General features: G+C 48.0%; 1 pseudogene; it reads left to right on the plus strand.

Annotated features, from left to right (window-relative positions):
- Positions 1–3,227: 3,227 nt before the first annotated feature.
- On the plus strand, positions 3,228–4,655 carry LOC113019747 (nuclear factor 7, ovary-like; annotated as a pseudogene).
- The last annotated feature ends 9,928 nt before the right edge of the window (positions 4,656–14,583 follow it).

Consider the following 14,583-nt stretch of genomic DNA (forward strand, 5'->3'; position numbering starts at 1 on the left):
CCTCTGCTGAACTGGAAAAAACTGTTCATACATTTGTGTCATTGTGTTTAGATTATTGTAATGTCCTGTTTACCAGCCTGGACAAATCACGTCGTTCTCGCCTCCAAGCTGCCAGACTACTAACATGTTCTAGCAATCTCATTCTGGACCCAAACACTGCTGATCCAGAACTCATCCTGTCTGAAGATTTGACGAGTGTGAGATATAGAGGAGAGAGACAGCAGCTTCCTGATAATCCAGAGAGATTTGATAATTACATCTCTGTCCTGGGCTCTGAGGGCTTTAACTCAGGGACTCACAGCTGGGATGTTGATGTTGGAGACAGTACATGGTGGGAACTGGGTGTGTCAGCAGAGTCATGGCAGAGGAAGGGAATCATACTGTCTGGATTATGGACAATAGGCTTCTTCGAAGATAAAAAATGCTACCCAGCAGCTAAAAACTTCTTTTTCAGTAGAGAAGAAGCTCCAGAGGATCAGAGTGAATCTGGACTGGAACAGAGGAAAGCTGTCGTTCTCTGATCCTGATACTAACACACACATACACACCTTCACACACACTTTCACTCACAGGATGTTTCCATACATTGAAACAGTTGATAAACTGAAGGTGTGTCCGTTGAAGGTGTCAGTGTCAGTGCAGCAGATGAGTTGAGGATGATGATGTTTCTAATGTTGTTTCCTGTCAGTGAGTTGAAGCTGTTAAACTGCAGCTGTCCTCCTGCTGCCTCGTTGTTCCAAAGCTCTTTGTTTCTCTTTTAGTTTCACTGTTTCTTTCTGTTTCTGCTGTCCACCTTTTCACATGGAAAATCATTTCACTGTTTCTCACTGAATGACTCCCCAAACTAGATTTGAAATTCTATCAAGTTTCTAATCATTACAAGTGATTCATGTTTCTATTTGATGTGTAAATGGAGATGATTTAGTTTGCTGGGATATGGACTGACATGTGTTGAATGGGAGGAGCAGTTTGTTGTTGTCTTCTTGTCTGTTTATGACAACAATAAATATGTTGTTGAAACAATGATTCATGTTTAACTCCATATATGAAATGTTTCTGATCTTTGAATTCTGTTCTTTTGTTTACTTTATTTAATTCCAATAAAAAATGATAATTCCAGTGTGGAAGTAAAGAGTCAGGTACTTGTGAAAGAAAAATGTAATCATATTCAGCTATAACAATTATTTAATAAACCCATTGTGTAACAAGAAAACAGCTTTCTTTTAATGTTCATGTCTCTGCTAAGAATGAAGTGAACAACAGTGTTATTTACAGTCATGTTGTGATAGTAATATTTACAGGTGCAAAAGCTAAGAATGAGCCTAGGATGACTGAACATGAACTATGAAGTCTTAGACAGAGTCAATTGAGAACCAGTAGGTTAGCAGACATTCTGGCGAAGGCTGGTCTTGAATACAACCGGCTTCATTAGTCCTAGGAGTGATGAAGACTCTGCCTAGATGACAAGAGCAGGGACTGTGGAAAATTACTGTGACTCACCCAGAACATGACACTATTTTTATCCGCTGGATAAACCGGTTTAAGATCAGAACACGGTGAACAAAAACAGCATAAATGAAGATGTACAAAAAGTCTCCATAAAAGGTTGATGATGTTTAAGAAAGCCTTTATACACTTGATGATTTGACAGTAGGACTGCTCTTATGAAGTTATCATGAATGCTTTAAAACATTTTTGAATCAGTGAGCTCAAATGACTAAGCTTTACACACTTATCTGTAGATTATCATCATTTCATGAACATGTACAAAGATTTAAAAAAAAAAAAAAAACAAGAAAAAAAAACAACTTTACTGCATTTTGTTGTGAATGGATTTAGCAGTACTGAGAACATTGGGGGCCCTGGTGGGAAGTGCTTAGGTAACAGAGGTCATGCATAGGCTGATTCAACACAGTCTTCCAAGATGTACAAGTGCAGTAAAATGTACCATCAATACATTTACTGCTGCACTTGCTGTAAAATGTGCTCCCGTGTGTTAGAGGAAAACAAAATAAAATATTAGAGATGTAGACTGAGTAGTGAAAATATTGTGATGCTTAGATTTTGTATCTGGCTCACCTGAGACAAACCGTCTTTTGTACATGATCCATCATCTGTCACAGACTAGAGGCTCCACATAGGTTTGGACCCAAAGCAAACTCAAAAAAAGGTTTATTTACAGGAAAAAAGCAAGACTGGACTGGAACACCAAGAGAAAAGAAATAAATCTTGAAATCATGAAGCGTACCTTAACACAAGCAGATGTTTAATCAAAGAGTTCATTGTATTTACCAGTTTCCAAAGGACATTCGTGGTCCTCATTTAAGTTAAAGCAGATATTTGTGTTAGAAAAGTCCCAAAAAGACACAAGTCTCAAGCATAGTTTTTTGGCTGTTTTTACTGGTGTCACATCTTTTTTTAGGTTAAATTTAGCTATGACATCATCAACCAAACTGTTGATGATAATCACTTTCTGGTAAGTTTTATGTTCCGAAATCCTCCATTATGTCTAAGATTTGGAAATACAGCAAAATCAAAATCAGGGCTAAAATGAAGAAATCCATCCTAAAATCATACAGAATGTCTCATCACTCACAGAACTTTATTACTGTACTTATTTGTGACCTGAGGTAAAGGGTGTTTTGACTGGCCCTTACTGAGGTTAGCAGTGTGTTTTACCCAAAATTGGTGAGTCAGGTGCACTGATGATTACTGATGAATAAATTAAATCTTTTAGTTATGTGAGAAATCTGATAGTTTTGCTTCAAAGTCTAAATAGATTCTACAAAAGTAATTAAAATTAAGAGTAATGTTGTGACATATGCAGCTGGAATGGAGGAAAACCTGTTTTATAGCTTTTGAGCTGCTGGCAGGATGAAAGTCTAACTCTGGAATGAAGCACACCTAGGCTACAGGTAAAGCAACATTGTTCTCCTCCCCTCACATCACTTACATGCAACAAAACCAGGAAACAGGAAGTTCTTCATCCTCAGAAAAGAGAGACGCACAGACGATCAGACTGAGCTCAGACCAAACTAGCAGCTTCCTCTGAGTGAGTCCAGCTACAGGAGAGAAAAGTGGAAAACTCCAACACTGCTGCTTCAAGCTGCTGACGCTCCACACACTGAATGTGAGTTTGAGCAAAAACATGACTCAAAGGAAGTTTCAGTGAAGGTGGTAGAGGAGGGAGGGGAGCCAGGACTGACTGTACTTCCTGTCTGCTGTTTTCAGCTTCACTCACAGACTCAATGGCTTCCAGATCAGAGGAGGATCTCTGCTGTCCGGTCTGTCAGGAGGTCTTCAGAGATCCTGTTCTTCTGTCATGTAGCCACAGCTTCTGTAAAGACTGTCTGAAGAGATGGTGGAGAGAGAGACCAACACACGAGTGTCCAGTTTGTAAGAAAAGATCAGTTTATGATCCACCTTTAAACCGAGCTTTAAGGAACCTGTGTGAGTCGTTCTTACAGGAGAGAGATCAGAGAGCTTCAGAGGCTCTCTGCAGTCTGCACTCTGAGAAACTCAAACTCTTCTGTCTGGACCATCAGCAGCCAGTGTGTCTCGTCTGCAGAGACTCAAAAAAACACACCAATCACAGATTCAGACCCATCGATGAAGCTGCACAACAACACAAAAAGGAACTTCAGGAAACTCTGGAGCCCTTAAAGAAGAAGTTAAAGGTTTGTGAAGAAGTTCAAGTGAAGTTTGATCAAACAGCAGAACACATTAAGGTCCAGGCCCGACACACAGAGAGGCAGATTAAGGAGCAGTTTAAGAAGCTTCAGCAGTTTCTAGCAGAGGAGGAGGAGGCCAGGCTGGCTGCACTGAGGGAGGAAGAGGAGCAGAAGAGTGGGATGATGAAGGAGAAGATGGAGGCTCTGAGCAGAGAGATAGCAGCTCTTTCAGACACAGTCAGAGCCACAGAGGAGGAGCTGAGAGCTGAAGACGTCTCATTCCTGCACAACTACAAGGCTGCAGTGGAAAGAGTCCAGCGCTGCCCCTGCTGGATGATCCACAGCTGCCCTCAGGAGCTCTGACAGACCAGGCCAAACACCTGGGCAACCTGACCTTCAACATCTGGAACAACATGAAGGACATGGTCTCCTACACTCCTCTCATTCTGGACCCAAACACTGCAAACCCAGACCTCATCCTGTCTGAAGATCTGACCAGTGTGAGACGAGGAGGAGAGAGACAGCAGCTTCCTGATAATCCAGAGAGGATTCATTATTCCTACTCTGTCCTGGGCTCTGAGGGCTTTAACTCAGGGACTCACAGCTGGGATGTTGATGTTGGAGACAGTACATGGTGGGTTCTGGGTGTGTTAGCAGAGTCATGGCAGAGGAAGGAACGCACACTGTCTGGATTATGGAGAATACGGTTCTATCAAGATAAATACTCAGCACACTCTCCATTAGCTCCATCAACTGCTCTCTCAGTTCAGAAGAAGCTCCAGAGGATCAGAGTGAATCTGGACTGGAACAGAGGAAAGCTGTCGTTCTCTGATCCTGATACTAACACACACATACACACCTTCACACACACTTTCACTCACAGGTTGTTTCCATACATTCGCACTGTTGGTAAAGTGAAGGTGTGTCCGTTGAAGGTGTCAGTGTCAGTGCAGCAGATGAGTTGAGGATGATGATGTTTCTAATGTTGTTTCCTGTCAGTGAGTTGAAGCTGTTAAACTGCAGCTGTCCTCCTGCTGCCTCGTTGTTCCAAAGCTCTTTGTTTCTCTTTTAGTTTCACTGTTTCTTTCTGTTTCTGCTGTCCACCTTTTCACATGGAAAATCATTTCACTGTTTCTCACTGAATGACTCCCCAAACTAGATTTGAAATTCTATCAAGTTTCTAATCATTACAAGTGATTCAATTTCATTGTACTACTGTACTATGTATGACTGTGCAATGACAATAAAGAGTTATCTTATCTTATCTTATCTTATCTTATGTTTCTATTTGATGTGTAAATGGAGATGATTTAGTTTGCTGGGATATGGACTGACATGTGTTGAATGGGAGGAGCAGTTTGTTGTTGTCTTCTTGTCTGTTTATGACAACAATAAATATATTGTTGAAACAATGATTCATGTTTAACTCCATATGTTCTGAAGGCAGGACTGTGATGCAGTTTTCTGCCTCGCCACTAGAGGGCGCGGCCGTTTTGTGAGTAATGTTTTGACTAGGATGGAAAATGGTGTTCATGAAGGCAGTGTGAATCACAAGTTATGCTCGGGAGCAGTTTATGTGGGTTCAATGAGAGTGTGCGTCCATAAGACTGAACCACACACACATACCCACACCCACGCTAAATCTGCCATTAAAGAGCTGAACGATCATCCCCTGTCCTCGTTATTTTCTGGAGGGTCATACTGGCACTTGACCTGTGCACACCCTGTGTTCACCACCGTAGAACTGAACCTCATATCAGAAATCATCATAACAAATCATTCTGCCCAGCAACCAGGGGGCTACATTTCAGCTGATAACACTTGGATCTCCACACCTCTAACTACACAGCCGTTTCCCCTGAGACCAGAGCAGCACAATATATCCTACACACAGGATGCAGCTGAAGAATGGCCAGTACCACCACCTCCAGTTTTTCTCCCGAGAGATCATCCTGATCTACCAGAGGTACAGTCTGTTCCACCTCCACCGCTACCAGCCGTTGCACAAAAGCTTAGCCAACGCTTACAAGAGCTACAGTTACAGCATCCCTCAGCCACTGAAGCTCCTGAGTTTCAGCCTCGTGCACCACAGTCCACTCCCTTATCTCAATCACTAGCTGGACCTAGTTTCGACGCGAACATGCTCCCCCCAGAACAAGTGTTGGCTCCCACTACAGCCATAGGTGTAAAGGAGAAGACCTACAGAGGACCATCGCCCTCCATCCCAGAGTTCACGCAGGGTGATCCCAGGCAGTTTGCTAGATTAAGGCTTGCCCTAGACAATATTCTCCCCTTTGATGCAACGGAGAGGTTCAAATATCAGGTCTTATGTGACCACCTTAAATTTGAGAAAGCTCTTTTAATTGCTGACTCCTACAGTAACTCACCTCACCCCTACTCTGACACGATGGCCTCGCTCATTAAACATTACGGTCAGCCGCACCAGCTGTCACTGCAGAGGATAGCAGAGCTTATGGATGAGCCCAGCATCCGCCCAGGTGACACAACTGGATTCAGAAGGTTTGCACTGAGAGTCCGTGCTCTGGTCGGCATGTTAGAGCAACTTGGGGAAGATGGACACATAGAGCTGCAATGCGGGTCTCATGTTGCTAGACTGACACGAAAGCTACCCCAAGACCTACGTGCTGCTTTCCGCCGTTACCTTTACCCACAGAAAGATGGAATACCATCATTGAGAGACTTTGCAGAGTGGCTGGAGTATGAGCTGGTCATTCAAGAGGGCGGAGGTCACACAGAGAAGGTAGAGGAGAGCTCGAGAGACAGGAGCAGCATGAAAAGAGATAAACGAGCCACCAAAGGGACTACCACCGTGCTGCATGGTGCAACACACAACACTGCCCCCCAAAGGTCCTCAGCCACAACCCCTTCCTGTTAGGATGCCTGGGTCGTTGACCCAGGGTATTTGAGTTTATTATATTATTTATACTTTTTAGTCTTTGGTTTCTTTGAGTTCTGTCTTATGGTTTATGTCTCTGTCTTCTTTAGTTGCTCTGTCTCCCCTATCACCTGTATCCCCTTGTCTAGTTCGCGTCTCTGTGTATCCTTAGTTCCTATATCCCCGTGTTCAGTCAGTGTTTGTGTCTGCCCTGGTCCCACGTCTCTGTTCCCTCTGTAGTGCCTGCATGTGAGTCTGTGTTATGCGTTTCCTGTTTTACTTAGAAGGTCTCTGTCTTATCTCAGTGTGTTCAGTTTACGCTTCCTTGTGTCTCGTCAGTTCCGATTTGCCCCAGCTGTGTTTCCCTCCTGTTATTCATTCCCTGATTGCTCCTTCTGTGTATTTAAGCCCTGTGTTTCTCTGTGTCTGTGTCGCGATCTACCGTTTATTTTGCTGTGTGTTTTGCCCATCCACCGGTGTTAGTTTATTTTGAGTTTTGTTCCAGTTATGTTATGTTTGCGTTCAGCATTAAAGCTGTTTTGGTTTAAGTTCTGTCTCCTGAGTCTGCACCTTGGGTCCTATCCCTTTCCGCACACAGCCACACCTAACAGAAGATCGCGACCAGAACATGGACCCCGCAGACTCTTTTTCCTCGGAGTACAACACTGAGATGGAGCGGATGGTGAGCCTGCTTGACCGCATCACCCAGTCCCCTGATTTGAGGACCATGGCAGTGGGGCTGAGTGCGGTGGAGGCCATCATTCGCTTTAACCCCCGGCTTAGCCAGTTTGCTAAGGACACTAAGTTGGACAACACCATTACTGCCTGGAGAGAGCAAGTCAGGGCTAGTGAGCTTGCTCTCTCCCTCACTACATCTTCCCCACCGCTGCCGCAGGACAACGCACACTCTGCTTCATCGCCACTGCAGGCTTCCTCCCCTTCCTCACGCCAGCTGGGACCTTGTTCGCCTGTCCGTTCGCCTGCCTTTTTCCTGGCAGCTGTGTGGTCGGAGGATGAGGAGGAGGTCTCCGTTTCTCCACCGGTTCCTGTTCCCTCATCTAAAAGGAAGCGACGCCACCGTCGCTCCTCTCCTCGGTCATCCGTTCAGCTTCCTGTCTCCGCTGGAGGGTCCGAGGAACCGCTTCAGCCACCTGTCTCCGCTGGAGGGTCCGAGGAATCGCTTCAGCCACCTGTCTCCGCTGGAGGGTCCGAGGAATCGCTTCAGCCACCTGTCTCTGCTGGAGGGTCCGAGGAACCGCTTCAGCCACTTGTCTCCGCTGGAGGGTCCGAGGAATCGCTTCAGCCACCTGTCTCCGCTGGAGGGTCCGAGGAATCGCTTCAGCCACCTGTCTCCGCTGGAGGGTCCGAGGAATCGCTTCAGCCACCTGTCTCCGCTGGAGGGCCCGAGGAGCCCATTCAGCCTCACGCCTCGTCAGCTGAAGGGCCCGAGGAGCCCATTCAGCCTCACGCCTCGTCAGCTGAAGGGCCCGAGGAGCCCGTTCAGCCTCACGCCACGTCAGCTGGAGGGCCCGAGGAGCCCGTTCAGCCTTCTGCCACGTCAGCTGGAGGGCCCGAGGAGCCCGTTCAGCCTTCTGCCACGTCAGCTGGAGGGCCCGAGGAGCCTGTTCAGCCTTCTGCCACGTCAGCTGGAGGGCCCGAGGAGCCTGTTCAGCCGCCATTAGCCTCTGCCTCTGCTACGCCTGGTCCAGCCTCTGCCTCTGCTACGCCTGGTCCAGCCTCTGCCTCTGCTACGCCTGGTCCAGCCTCTGCCTCGGCTTCTGCTTCGCCTTGTCCGGCTTCAGCTTCGGCTTCTGCTTCTGCTTCGTCTCCGCCTGGTCCAGCTTCAGCCTCAGCCTGTGCTTCGCCTGGTCCGGCTTCAGCCTCGGCCTCTGTTCCTGCTTCGCCTCCGCCTGGTCCAGCTTCGGCCTCCGAGTCTGCAGCTCCGCCTGGTCCGGCCTCAGCCTCTGCAGCTCCGCCTGGTCCGGCCTCAGCCTCTGCAGCTCCCCCTGGTCTGGATTCAGCCTCTGCAGCTCCGCCTGGTCCAGTCTCCGAGTGTTCAGCTTCCCCTGGTCCAGTCTCCGAGTGTTCAGCTTCGTCTGCTCCTGAGGTCTCCATGCTGTCTGTTCCTGCTCGTCCTGTCCGGCCTGCTCGTCCTGTCCGGCCTGCTCGTCCTGCACATCCTGTCCGGCCTGCACGTCCTGTCCGGCCTGCATGTCCTGCCCGGCCTGCTCGTCCTGTCCGGCCTGCCTGTCCTGCCCGGCCTGCTCGTCCTGTCCGGCCTGCTCGTCCTGCACATCCTGTCCGGCCTGCCTGTCCTGTCCGGCCGATGACTGGACGTCGTTGCCGTCATGGACAGCCCTCTGAACTACGCCGCCATCATGGACGGCCCCCTGAACTACGCCGCCGTCATGGACGGCCCCCTGAACTACGCCGGTGCCTCCCGCCCGGTCGGCCTCCTGACCTACTCCGTCGCCGCCGGTGTCTCCTGCCTGCCCGGCCCCCTGAACTGTTTTCTGGGCTCTTGGGCCGTCAGCCTCCGGGCCGCCCCCCTGAACTGCCCGGGTTTGGACTGTTGTGCTGTCAGCCTCCGGGTCGGCCCCCTGAACTTTTTGTGAACTGTTTTTCCTGGCCGCCTGCGCCTGTCGTGAGCCTGTTTTTTTGTTCTGTTGCTTTCCGGGCTCCATTGTTTGTTCTTTTTTTTTGTTTGTTTCTGGCTCCTTGTTTGGTTTTGTTTCGAGCCCTCCATCCTGTTTCCCCCGCCGCCCGTCCTGGTTGGGTTGTTTTTTGTTTTTTTTGTTTTGGTGTTTTGGTTTGGGCTGTCTGGAAGCCAGCCCTTAAGGGGGGGGGGGGGGGGGGGGGGTACTGTTAGGATGCCTGGGTCGTTGACCCAGGGTATTTGAGTTTATTATATTATTTATACTTTTTAGTCTTTGGTTTCTTTGAGTTCTGTCTTATGGTTTATGTCTCTGTCTTCTTTAGTTGCTCTGTCTCCCCTATCACCTGTATCCCCTTGTCTAGTTCGCGTCTCTGTGTATCCTTAGTTCCTATATCCCCGTGTTCAGTCAGTGTTTGTGTCTGCCCTGGTCCCACGTCTCTGTTCCCTCTGTAGTGCCTGCATGTGAGTCTGTGTTATGTGTTTCCTGTTTTACTTTGAAGGTCTCTGTCTTATCTCAGTGTGTTCAGTTTACGCTTCCTTTTGTCTCGTCAGTTCTGATTTGCCCCAGCTGTGTTTCCCTCCTGTTATTCATTCCCTGATTGCTCCTTCTGTGTATTTAAGCCCTGTGTTTCTCTGTGTCCGTGTCGCGATCTACCGTTTATTTTGCTGTGTGTTTTGCCCATCCACCGGTGTTAGTTTATTTTGAGTTTTGTTCCAGTTATGTTATGTTTGCGTTCAGCATTAAAGCTGTTTTGGTTTAAGTTCTGTCTCCTGAGTCTGCACCTTGGGTCCTATCCCTGTCCACACACAGCCACACCTAACACTTCCACTTCTGAGGTCCAAGACAAGCACACAGCTTATTGTCCATATTGTAATAACACTCTGCACTTCCTAGATCAATGTGTAAACTTCAAGATGCTGACTAAGGAGCAGAAATCAACTTGGATTAAGTCCAACAATCGCTGCTGGCGTTGTGGGCGGCACCACCAGGCCGCTCAGTGTCGACTTAAAGTGCAGTGTAAGACATGCAGGGGAAAACACCTAGAGGCCCTGCATGAAGTGAATCTCAGACCTGCTGCACCCAATCCACCAATGGAACACGTCGTTGAGCTGGGGAGTAAACCATCTACTGAGGTACTTTATGTAGACCGGCGTGCTGGCTGTAGCCAAGTACTTCTGAAGATAACCAAAGTGCTGCTGCAGAACGATGAGCACACCCTGGAGACATTCGCCATATTGGATGATGGATCTGAGAGGACGATCCTTCTCCCTGAGGCCACTCAAAGACTGCAGTTACAGGGAACGGCAGAGAGTCTTACTCTACGTACGGTGAGACAAGGATTGAGAACCTTGCATGGCGCATCAGTGACAGTCAAAGTCTCCCCTGCCAGCCAACCATCCAGAACATTCACCATTGAGAGAGCCTTCACAGCAGATGACCTAGGCTTGGCTGAACATTCATACCCTGTGAAGGCACTTCAACAGAAATATAGACAATAGAGAAGGCTTCCCTTGCAGCCCTTCACAAATGCCCAGCCACTCCTTCTGATCGGCTCTGACTGTCCTCACCTAGTAACGCCCATCAAACCTGTGCGCCTAGGCTTACCTGGAGGACCAGCTGCAGTCAGGACTAGACTTGGTTGGGTACTACAGGGACCAATCCCCTCCCTTAAGCACTCTGCTCAACCGCAACAGTGCCTCTTCCTCTCAACTGCCTCTCCTCAATCAGAGCTTCATAGTCAAGTAGAGAGGCTTTTGCAACTCGACACTCTCCCATATCGAAGTGAGAAACTAGTGACACGGTCTCGGAGGGAAGAGCAAGCTATGAGGCTTTTGGAGGCAAAGACGACAAGACTGAATGTTGAGGGAGTAAACAGATGTTCAACTCCCCTTCTGCGTGTCAGTGATATGCCTACACTCCGGGTGCCACCTGAAGCAGTACTCCCCAATCTACGTGGCACGGAGAAGCGACTCAGTCGAGACCCAGAGAAGGCTAAAGCTTATCAAGCGGAGATGGCAAAGTTGATAGCAGCAGGCTATGTCAGAGAAATCATGGTTCATCCCCCACCACATGGTGACACACAACGGAAAGAACCGTGTGGTGTTTAATTGCTCATTCACCTATAGGGATCAGAACCTCAACGAGCTGCTTTTACCAGGCCCGAACCTGGGGGCCTCTCTTCTTGGTGTGCTGCTACGCTTCAGAGAACGCTCCATCGCAGTTAGCAGTGATATCAAGGGGATGTTCCACCAGGTGAGACTACTGCCTGAGGACCGGCCACTACTACGTTTCCTCTGGCGCGATCTGCAAAGAGACACCCATCCCAAGGTGTATGAATGGCAGGTGCTCCCCTTTGGGACAACATGCTCACCGTGCTGTGCAATTTATGCACTCCAGCGACACGTCCATGACCACAGTGACCAGGGAGATGACGTGCGTGACTCCATTGAGAAGAATTTTTATGTTGACAACTGGTTACAGAGCTTCTCTTCTCCAGATGTGGCCACAGAGGTTGTGGACAAACTACGGTCACTATTATCGGAGGGAGGATTTGAGCTCAGACAGTGGGCCAGCAGCACCCCAGATCTCATCAACCATCTACCAAAGGAAATAAGATCAGAGAGCAGCGTACAGTGGCTGAATCAAACTGATATGGACCCTCAAGAACCTGCTCTAGGTTTGCGCTGGTTGTGCTGCTCTGACACTCTGCACTACAAGTCCATGCAGTTGGAGAGGAATCCTCCTACCATGAGAAACATCTACCGGGTTCTGGCGAGTCAGTATGACCCACTAGGGTTTCTCGTCCCCTTCACAACGAGGGCGAAGGTACTAGTCCAGCAGCTGTGGGACAAAAAGCGTGAGTGGGATGACCCCCTGTTACCAAGTGACCTGCTCTCGGCATGGAACGAATGGGAGGGTGAGCTACAGCATCTGGACGACATTAGTCTACAACGTTGTTATGTAAGCCCAGAGCTGGACAAATCTGACAGTAGGCGTGAGTTGCACATCTTCTGCGATGCATCTCAACAGGCATATGGAAGCGTTGCCTACCTACGGACGGAAGATGCTGCTGGAAAGGTGGAAGTTGCTTTCCTGACTGCTCGCTCTAGGGTGGCCCCTAAACGGCAGATGTCCATGCCACGTCTGGAACTATGTGCAGCCTTGACTGGAGCTCAACTTGCTAGCTCGGAACTCGGATAGCTGAAATCCAGGAACTGACAGACAGCCAGTCTTGGCGTTATGTGACAACATATGACAATCCGGCAGATGATCTAACTAGGGGTAAAAGGCTACAAGACCTCACAGTCCAGTCCCGGTGGGCATGTGGGCCCCCGTTTCTGCAGCTACATCGAGACCAGTGGCCAGAGCACCCAGCCACACCATGTACAGACTTTGCTGAGGAGCAGCGTAAACCAATAACTTGCTTAGCTGTGTCTACTGACTCTATCTCCCTGCCTGATGCATAGCAGTTTACCAGTTTTAGCAAGCTTTTGGAAGAAACAGCCAGGTGCCTTCACGGGGCGGCTGGTGACAATCTCACATCAGAGAACTACAAGGAGGCAGAGCTTATTCTGCTGAGAGCTGCTCAGAAAGACAGTTTCCCTGATGAGATCCAGTGCCTGACCACTGGGAAACCAGTTCTCTCATCCAGCCGTCTGTTTTGCCTAGACCCGGAATTTGATAAGTCGCTTCAACTCATAAGAGTAGGTGGTCGTCTCAGACGATGCCATGATTTGGAAGCTGCTGTGATACATCCAGTAGTATTGGACCCTAAACATCCAGTCACCAGACTACTCATCCGACAGGCTGACAGTGATTTGAAACACCCAGGAGCAGAGAGATTGTTTGCAGAGTTGAGAAGGAAATACTGGATTCTTCGCGGCCGTGAAGCCGTAAGAAGTGAACAGCGCTCCTGCCCTGAGTGCCAAAAATGGAGAGCCCAACCTGCCAACCCAAAGATGGCTGACCTTCCCCTTGCACGCCTACGATTACATCAGCCAGCCTTCTTCTCAACAGGCATCGACTGCTTTGGGCCAATGCAGGTGAAAGTTGGTCGGAGAAATGAAAAACGCTGGGGCCTGCTCTTCAAGTGCTTGACAACTCGTGCCATTCATATTGAGGTGTTGTCTAGTATCAACACCGACTCATTTCTAATGGCATTAAGAAGATTTGTCTCTCGTCGTGGGAAACCAGCTGAGATACTGTGTGACCAGGGAACAAATTTCCGAGGTGGGGATCGGGAGCTCCAGGAAACTTTCAAAGCCCTGCATCCCTCTTTACAAAGCAAGTTAGCAGAGCAGCAGATCAAGTTTCGATTTAACCCTCCCAGTTCTCCCCACTTTGGAGGATCCTGGGAGCGAGAGATCAGGTCCATAAAGGCAGCTCTGGCCTCCACATTGGGCTCGCAGGCTGTAAAAGAGGAAATACTCCAAACAGTGTTGATCGAGATCGAGGGAATACTCAACTCGAAACCTTTGGGGTACGTGTCATCAGACGTGGCTGACCCAGACCCCATTACCCCAAATTTGTTGCTGATGGGGCGGCTAGACCCTTCCCTACCCCAAGTGATATACCACGACTCAGAGCTCATTGGACGACGATCATGGAGGACCTTTCAGGTGTTATCCGATCGCTTCTGGACACAGTTCATACGCCACTACCTGCCTACACTGCAGACACGGTCAAAGTGGCAGAAAGACACTGCTCCGATCCAGCTGGGCACTGTGTATGGGCAGAAATCTGTGCCATCAGAAACTGAATTTGAATAAGTTCAATTTGCATTTGAATTGCTCAGATTGAATCTGAATTGCAACTTGAATAAATGCTTTTGAAAACTGAATTTGAATTAGTCTAATTTGAAATTGAATTTATGGTTTGAAAATGATCATCACTAAATTGAAATTGAATTTTATATTTTGAAAATGAATTGATTTGCTTTGAAACTGCATTTTATCCTTTATCCTTTATCCCTCATCTCACATCTGTTTCATTGTTACACCCAACCACTCTATAATTGAAATGCCTTGGACTGTTAACCATTTCAGGCAAGCTTTTTCTTGAGTTTTGGAGAGAACTCTTCATTACTGATATTATTCAGGTCATGTCCACGTTTGTCCCAGGTTTCTCAGTCAAGAGGAGCTTGAACTCCAGATACGGTGAATCCTTTTCGCATATTGAGATCACTGATAACTTTCAGCAACGACGTGATCTTGTAGAAACAATTAGGGGCCATGGATTCATCTATAATTGCGACTCTTATTTTTACTTTAGTGGAAAACATTTCTGCATTTCACCCAGATTCTATTTTTAACTTAAAATCAAAAATTCCATTTTTCTCTATTACACCTGCCACTGCATC

The sequence above is a fragment of the Astatotilapia calliptera genome, chromosome 3 (genome assembly GCF_900246225.1).
Source record: "Astatotilapia calliptera chromosome 3, fAstCal1.2, whole genome shotgun sequence".
NCBI classification, from domain to species: Eukaryota; Metazoa; Chordata; class Actinopteri; order Cichliformes; family Cichlidae; genus Astatotilapia; species Astatotilapia calliptera.